This window comes from Schistocerca gregaria, chromosome 1 (assembly GCF_023897955.1).
Source record: "Schistocerca gregaria isolate iqSchGreg1 chromosome 1, iqSchGreg1.2, whole genome shotgun sequence".
NCBI lineage: Eukaryota > Metazoa > Arthropoda > Insecta > Orthoptera > Acrididae > Schistocerca > Schistocerca gregaria.
The window spans coordinates 377025373-377033410 of NC_064920.1; positions in this window are offsets into that span (position 1 = coordinate 377025373).

Sequence of the window (8038 nt, forward strand, 5' to 3'; positions counted from 1 at the left end):
TCTGACACACCGGTGTCAATGTGTTCTTTTTTCCATTTCCAGGAGTGTATGATGAGATAAAAGAAATTATTCAGATAGTGAAAGGAGACGAAAATTTAATAGTCATGGGTGACTGGAATTCGATAGTAGGAAGAGAAGGAAACGTAGTAGGTGAATATGGATTGGGGGGAAGAAATGAAAGAGGAAAGCACCTGGTAGAATTTTGCAAAGAATACAACTCATTAATAGCTAACACTTGGTTCAAGAATCATAAAAGGAGGTTGGGGAAGACAGAGATTTAGGAACCAGGTTTTAAATTGTAATACATTTCCAGGGGCAGATGTGGACTCTGACCACAATCTATTGGTTATGAGCTGTAGATTAAATTTGAAGAAACTGCAAAAAGGTGGGAATTTAAGGAGATGGAACCTGGATAAAATGAAAGAACCAGAGGTTGTACAGAGTTTCAGGAAGAGCATAAGGGAACAATTGACAAGAATGGGGGAAAGAAATACAGTAGAAGAATAATGGGTCACTTTGAGGGATGAAGTAGTGAAGGCAGCAGAGGATCAAGTAGGTAAAAAGACGAGGGCTAGTAGGAATCCTTGGGGGACAGATGAAATACTGAATTTAATTGATGAAAGGAGAAAATATAAAAATGCAGTAAATGAAGCAGGCAAAAAAGAATATAGACGTCTCAAAAATGAGATCGACAGGAAGTGCAAAATGGCTAAGCAGGGATGGCTAGAGAACAAATGTAAGGATGTAGAGGCTTATCTCATTAGGGGTAAGATAGATACTGCCTACAGGAAAATTAAAGAGACCTTTGGAGAAAAGAGAACCACTTGTATGAGCATCAACAGCTCAGATGCAAACCCAGTTCAAAGCAAAGAAAGGAAAGCAGAAAGGTGGAAGGAGTATATAGAGGGACTATACAAGGGCGATGTACTTGAGGGCAATATTATAGAAAGGGAAGAGGATGTAGATGAAGATGAAATGGGAGATATGATACTACATGATGAATTTGATAGAGCACTGAAAGACCTATGTCAATACAAGGCCCCAGGAGTAGACAACATTCCATTAGAACTGCTGACAGCCTTGGGAGAGCCAGTCCTGACAAAACTCTACCATCTGGTGAGCAAAATGTATGGGACAGGCGAAACACCCTCAGACTTCAAGAAGAATATAATAATTCCAATCCCAAAGAAAGCAGGTGTTGACAGATGTGAAAATTACCGAACTATCAGTTTAGTATATCACGGCTGCAAAATAATAACGTGAATTCTTTACAGACGAATGGAAAAACTGGTAGAAGCTGACCTCGGGGAAGATCAGTTTGGATTCCGTATAAATATGGGAACACGTGAGGCAGTACTGACCCTAAGATCTTAGAAGCTAGATTAAGAAAAGACAAACCTATGTTTGTAGCATTTGTGGACTTGGAAAAAGCTTTTGACAATGTTGACTGGAATACTCTCTTTCAAATTCTGAAGGTGGCAGGGGTAAACTACAGGGAGCGAAAGGCTATTTACAATTTGTACAGAAACCAGATGGCAGTTATAAGGGTTGAGGGACATGAAAGGGAAGCAGTGGTTGGGAAGGGAGTGAGACAGGGTTGAAGTCTCTCCCCTATGTTATTCAATCTGTATATTGAGCAAGCAGTGAAGGAAACAAAAGAAAAATTCGGAGTAGGTATTAAAATCCTTGGAGAAGAAATAAAAACTTTGAGGTTCGCAAATAACATCGTAATTCTGTCAGAGACAGCAAAGGGCTTGGAAGAGCAGTTGAACAGAATGGATAATGTCTTGAAAGGAGGATATAAGATGAACATCAACAGAAGCAAAACAAGGATAATCGAATGTAGTCGAATTAAGTCGGGTGATGCTTAGGGAATTAGATTAGGAAATGAGACACTTAAAGTAGTAAAGGAGTTTTGCTATTTGGGTAGAAAAATAACTGATGATGGTCGAAGTGGAGAGGATATAAAATGTAGACTGGCAATGGCAAGGAAAGTGTTTCTGAAGAAGAGAAATTTGTTAACATCGAGTATAGATTTAAGTGTCAAGAAGTCATTTCTGAAATTGCATTTGTGACTTCTTTCACTGAAATGATGTATGGAAGTGAAACATGGACGATAAATAGTTTGGACAAGAAGAGAATAGAAGCTTTCGAAATGTGGTGCTACAGAAGAATGCTGAAGATTAGATGGGTAGATCACATAACTAATGAGGAAGTATTGAATCGGATTGGGGAGAAGAGAAGTTTGTGGCACAACTTGACCAGAAGAAGGGATCGGTTGGTAGGACATATTCTGAATCATCAGGGGACCACCAATTTCATATTGAAGGGCAGCGTGGAGGGTAAAAATCGTAGAGGGAGACCAAGAGATAACTACACTAAGCAGATTCAGAAGGATGTAGGTTGTAGTAGGTACTGGGAGATGAAGAAGCTTCCACAGGATAGAGTAGCATGGAGAGCTGCATCAAACCAGTCTCAGGACTGAAGACCACAACAACAACACCATTCCATACAAGTTTCCTATGTTCCACACTCGGTGGTTTGACTGTAAGCATAGTAAAGAAAACTCACATTGTTGTGTAGATATATGACATCTTTCTACAAAAGGTCAATCCTCTACTGTTTAATAGCCATTTTGAATTAAAACAGGCAGTAACGATAGCCTGCTTCAGTGCAATAAGTCTGTGTCAGTGAGTCTGCATATATAAGAGAGAAATTGATGTTGAAGAAAATATTAAGATCCAGTGGAAGCCATATTTATTTTACAGTTTGGTTGAAATTTACCATGGAAGAGCAAGTGCCTTTTACAGTTGATTGGGTAAGTCAAAGAAACGCATGAGCATGCAATCTACAATACAAACGTGACTAATGAAACATTGTTGTTTACAATCCAGCCTTCTCAGTGCTGACTACTTTTAGGCTGTTGTGGTCTTTGCCTCAAGAAAAGTTTGATTCTGCTCTCCACAGTAGTACATTAGTATATGCTGTGCAAGCCTCTTCATCTCTTCTTAACTATTGCAGTCTTGCATTTAAACAACCATACTGTATTCGAGCATTGGTCTCCATTTGCAATTTTTACCCCTGTGTCTGTTATTAGATCCTTTTCCTGATATTGAAATTTTTATTCAATGCTAACATTGTCCATTATCTCTTATTTTGCTGCCCAAATCAAAACCCATCTACTATTTTTAGTCTTTCATTTTCTAATTTAATTCTTTCAGCATTGACCAATTTAATGTAATACTTTTGTTGATATTCATCTTTACAACCTCTTTTCAAGGCACTATCCATTCTCTTCAACTGATCTTTCAAGTCATTTGCTGTTTCTGACAGAATTACAATCTCATTGGCAAATCACAAGTTTATATTTCTTCTCTCTGGACTTTAAATTCCCCTCCAACTGAAATACATGATGTTTGATTACATTATTCTCTTTCTCCCTTCCTTTATATTATATTTGTCACATTTAACAGTTGAATAAACAATATTAAAATGCATTTATTGTAACACTGTCTTATCTAGCTTGTTGTGGTTTGTATTGTTATTGCATAGATTCTCAAACTCAAAGCACTCTTTACTGGCGTGAACACACAAAATGTAAGGACAATAGTAATTACAATAGTAATTATTGACATACAGATCACTGCTCTCATAAAGGATGAAGTGATGAGTAATACTAAGTCTCATGTAAGAAGTGCTTAATTTATGTATTAATTGTTTACTTTTTGTTTTCATGCAGATGGATTGACATCGGCAAGAGACATGTTATGTGATATGTAACAAATTATTTGTTTGAAGATTTTTATAAATTTTGCTTAGATTTAGAAACCTCTGACCTTTCTTTACTATTCATGCAAATTTAATAAAGAAATTTCATGTAACAAAAGCCATATGAAATGAAACTTCAATGCAAATAACTCAATCGCATTTAATAATAAGTTAGAGCATTTGAATGTTCTTTTTACAGCTATATTTCAAGTAGTGGTATCTTTGACTGTATCTTTCTTCATATGTTCAATGAAATGTTTTGACTTAAAACCATACATAACAAAATGACCAGTAAACTTAAAAGGCTTATTCAAAGTATAAAAATCTGTAGTGCCATGAAGAGGTAACTCCACAATGAACTGAAATACAATAAAAATAAGCATTTTACCAAGTATGTTGGATATCATAAAGCTATATTTAAAACAGCTGTGAAGGCAAACAGACAAATGGCATACAGTAAATTCATTTTACAACATAAAAGGAAGACAAATGCAGTTTGGTCTATTGTTAAATCAGTGTTAGTAGGCATGAAATATATACAATCAAAGTAGATGATAGCCTTATTGTAAACCCAGCACAGATATCTATGTGTTTAAATGAATTCTTCATAAAAAGTGGTGAAGTCAGATGTTGACACAGCAGAGTATCAGAGTAAGGTAAACCCCTCTGGACTCCACCAAGAAGTCGAGTATCTCACAGATTTTAAACTAAATCTCAATAAAGGATGTGGAAAATATTATACTATCTTTAAAAAATAAAAACTGCTGGGTGTGGTGTTAATCCCACTGAAGTCATTAAAGCAGTGTATCACATAATAACACCTCCAATAATGCTAATTATCTGCCAAGTAAAGTTGCTGATATCTTCTGTAATCTAACAAAAGCTTTTGACTCCGTAAACCATGATTTGTTTATCTACATATTAAAGGTGGGAAAAAGGGCAATGCTGTGAAATGGCTTACATCATACCTGCAGGACAGAAAAAAAGTGTAACCATCACTTCAAACACAGTGAATTATAATTCGAAGTGGAGTACAGTATCACAAGATGTGCTGCAAGGCTCAATTTTAGGGCCAGTCCTATTTCGGTTGTACTTCAATGACTTGCCCATAAACATAAATTCTCCATTAGTTCTGTTTGCAGATGAAACTTCTATTTTAATGGACGGTGATGATGCTGAAAAAATTCTGATCTCTATTATGAGCACACTGGATGTCTTAGAAAACTGGTTCCAAGTAAATAGGTTGAAACTTAACATCGCAAAAACCTGTAATGTTCATTTCAAAACCAAACATTCAGAATGTGTGAAACATAAAAATTCAACATAACAAATCAGCTTACAGATGATCAAATTCCTTGCACTAAATTTGGTCAAGAATTTAAGCCAGAATACACATACTGACTTTCTATGAAATAAATTTCGCATTTTTGCATTTGTAATGTAAAAATTAGCAAATTCTACTTAAATGAGTACACAAAAAATAGCAGATCACAGATATTCTGACTCTGTGATTGAGTAGGTATAATTTTCCACAGCAAAAAGAAACTTGAAGTTAAAATCTTCTGATTTATTAGGCCGCGTCATATTTCTTCTAAAATGATCGACGCTTTGACCCCTCTGCTGGGATCTTCCTCAGGATGAGTGGACACCAGAAGATCCTGAGAAAGATCCCAGCAGAGGGGTCGAAGCATCGATCATTTTAGAAGAAATATGATGCGGCCAAATAACCCACAAGATCTTAACTTCAGTGACAACAGCCATGAAAGCCTGCAGACTTACATAAAAAACTACAAATCGTACCTGTTCCCTCCATATACGTTTACATAGTTATTATGTTGCTACAAAGCATACAAAAATTACTTGGGAAGAATTATTTTAATCACACGTACAACACAAGAAACCGAAAGGCTTTTACACTATGCACACACCAATGGCAATTACATACATAGACTTCACAATACATGGGGATGACAATATACAATAAATTAATGTACAAAAACATATTTAATATGAAGCCAAAGATTCAAAAAATAAGGCTACACTAGATTCTGTTAGAGAAATGCCACTATTTATTAGGATCAGTTGTTCTGTGTTTATGGTGTAATTTTACCACAATTTTGACATCTCTCCTGTACCTGAACCAAATAGTTCAGATTATGTACACACTGAGGAAAATACACTGCAGTTCACAACACATATGAAAAACACTTGTACCAAGTATCTGAAAACTGTTGCGCACTCAAAATTAGCTATATATTTGGAATAAATAAGAAATAAAACTCTCTGGTTGCAATAGTTATACTTAAAATTGTGTTCATGATCACAGAATTTACACACATGAAAAAAAAAAAAAAAAAAAAAAAAAAAAAGTTTCGCATCACCCCAGTTCACAGAAATCCTGAAGATAGGTGTTGACTGTGGATATTGTATCACAGACATAGTCCCTTTGTTCAGAGATGTCGCCAAACCCACCCAAAAATGTAAACAACCATGCATGGGCAGCACCTATTAGACGGACGTGTTTTGACAGCTGATCAGTTCCAGTCATTCCACCACGGAAGAGGTACACGCCTCGTGTTGTCTGTAGTTCAACTATGCCTGGACGGTCAATACTGCAGTTCGGTCGCGTCCGCATTGTTACTTTGTGCCAGGAAGGGCTATTACTAAGGGATGTGTCCAGGTGTCTCAGAGTGAACCAAGCAATGTTGTTTGGACATGGAGGAGATACAGAGAGATAGGAACTGCCGATGACGTGCCTCGCTCAGGCTGACCAAGGGCTATTATTGCAGTGGATGACTGCTACCTATGGATTATGGCTCGGAGGAGCCCTGACAGCAATGCCACCATGTTGACTAAGGGGCTTTTCGTGCAACCATAGGACATCGTGTTACGACTCGAACTGTGTGCAATAGGCTACATGACGCGCAAATTCACTCCCGACATACGTGGCAAGGTCCATCCTTGCAACCAAGACACCATGCAGTGCAGTACAGATGGCCCCCACAGCATGCTGAATGGACCACTCAGGATTGGCATCATGTTCTCTTCACAAATGAATGTCACATATGCCTTCAACCACACAATCGTTAGAGACATGTCTGGAGACAACCCGGTCCGGCTGAATGCCTTAGACACACTGTCCAGTGAGTGCAGCAAGGTGGAGGTTCCCTGCTGTTTTGGGGTGGCATTATGTGGGGGCAATGTACGCCGCTGATGCTCACATAAGGTGCCGTGACTGTTGTATAATACATAAATGCTATCCTCCAACCGATAGTGTGAACATATCAGCAGCATATTGGCGAGGCGTTCATCTTTGACGACAATTCACACCCCATCGTGCACATCTTGTGAATGACTTCCTTCAGGATAAGGACATCGCTCGACTAGAGTGGCCAGCATGTTCTCCAACATGAACCCTATCAAACATGCCTGGGATGGATTGAAAAGGGCTGTTTATGGACAATGTGACCCACCAACCACTCTGAGGCATCTACACCAAATTGCCGTTGAGGAGCAGGACAATCTGGACCAACAGTGTCTTGATGAACTTGTGGATAGTATGCCACGACAAATACAGGTATGCATCAATGCAAGACGATGGGTATTAGAGGTACTGGTGTGTATAGCAATCTGGACCACCACCTCTGAAGGGGGAAGCTGGGGAGGGATTGTGTGGTGGGGGTGATGGGCAGTGAAGTGCTACAGGTCAAACGGTGGGCAGAGAGAGGTGGGGGGGAGTCGAATAAAAGGAGACAAATAAAAAGACTGAGTGTGGTGATGGAATGATGGCTGTTTAGTACTGGAACGGGAAGAGGGAAGGGGCTGGTGGTGTTGGTGGGAAGGATCCATGTGGCATAGCCTATGAAGCAGTTGAAATGAAGGATATCATGTTTGGCAGGGTTTTCAGCAACAAGGTGGTCCACTTGTTTCTTGGTCACAGTTTGTCAGTGGCCATTCATGTGGACAGGCAGCTTGTTTGTTGCCATGCCCACACATAGAATGCAGGATAGTGGTTGCAGCTTAGCTTGTAGACCCCATGACTGGTCTCATAGGTAGCCCTGCCTTTGATGGGATAGGTGATGGTAGTGACTGGACTAGAGTAGGTGCTGGTGGAATGATGTATGGGACAGGTCTTGCATCTAGGTCTATTACAGAAGTACCAGATATGAGGTAAGGGATTGGGAGCAAGGGTTGTGCAAGGATGGACGAGTATATTGTGTAGGTTCAGTGGACAGCGGGATACCACTGTGGGAGGGGTGGGAAGGATACT